Genomic DNA, 1,386 nt, shown 5'->3' on the forward strand with positions numbered 1-1,386 from the left:
CGCAGCCCGCACCAGGGCTGCCAGGGGCTCTGCAGCGGAGAATACAGGCACTTCACCTTGAACATAAAGAGACGGATTGCGTTTGTCACATACAGGAGTCAGAGAGGGGTTAGTGTCGATTCAAAAAGAGGGGAAAAAGGCGCTCGGGGAGAGGCCGGGGCTGGCGGGGAGGGCGGGGGCCGTCTCGACACTGCCGAGTCTCGAGGAGCGCGGCGCGGGCACGCGCTGCAGCAGCCGTCGAGGCCTGAAAACATAAAACCAGCGAAAAGAAAGAAGGGAAGGCGGGGACGGCCCATGCCGGGGACGTGGTGGCTACGGGGCGGGAGAGGGAGGACGGGGTGGGGCGCGGAGGGAGGGACGGAAATCGGGAGCCAAAGAAAAGAACGAACTACGAGTCTAAAATGTGGTGCAAGCGCCCTACGCGGCTGTCCGCTAGCATGGCATAATGTCCGGAGCAGCCCAGAGAGGGAGTCACATCAGGTCTACACAGATTTGCCTTCCCATATATACAACCTCTACTGGAGTAACAGCTGAATTGAGATTTGTGTCGGTTCCTCTGGCCTCGGTTGCCGTTTGAATGCTAGAGCCCGTCCTCCCCGCCTCGCCGGCGCCGGGCGCATGCAGCCCTGCCTGGCCTGCCCTGGGGATCAAAAGGGTTTGGAGGTCTGCTTGAAGATGAAGCCTCTATGGGCCAGTGTCTTCATGATGTTGGCGATGTTCTTACAGTCATCTGCGGAGAGAGCACAGAGGCACCGGGTTAGAGAGGGTCCGGTGCGGCGACATCGCCTGGGCTGCGTCTCCAGCCGGGCTCCAGCTCCCAGCCATCGCCCTGCGATCCCAGCGCCCGCACTGCCCCCGACCGCACCAGGAAAGGGGCTGCCCCGCTCGGAGCCGTCCGCATCGTGGCCTCAGGCCGCCCCGGTGCCACGCAGCCGCGGTGCCGACAGACGGCCGGAGCGTGGGGAGGGGGCGGGCGCTGCCGTTATTTACCTGGGACTAAACGCAGGCACCGTTTGCTAAAATAGAAGCCGGGCTTAAATTGATTCCTGGTGTCTATATTTCATGTTGAAAATTGGCTTGTAAATCCATGTTTTGATCTATGAGGGCCGTCTCCTTAAGAAAAAGCAAGAGTAAATGTGTAATTTCTCCCTTGACAGCACACGGCACAGAGGCGATCCTTCTTCCCGCTCCCCTCCGTTTCGGGACAGCTCCACTCGTTCCGATTACCACTCTTTCTTCCTCGCCCCACGCCTTGATGTCTCCATTTCATTACCGCGCGCCCATTTATCAAGCTGTTACCGTAAGGGTGACTTTGCCCACTTGCGTGTGGCAGCGGGGCCCGGCCGGCGCGGGGAGCGGTGCCCGGGGAGGGGGCGCGGGCTGAGC

The sequence above is a fragment of the Meleagris gallopavo genome, chromosome 10, assembly GCF_000146605.3.
Source record: "Meleagris gallopavo isolate NT-WF06-2002-E0010 breed Aviagen turkey brand Nicholas breeding stock chromosome 10, Turkey_5.1, whole genome shotgun sequence".
Taxonomy (NCBI): domain Eukaryota; kingdom Metazoa; phylum Chordata; class Aves; order Galliformes; family Phasianidae; genus Meleagris; species Meleagris gallopavo.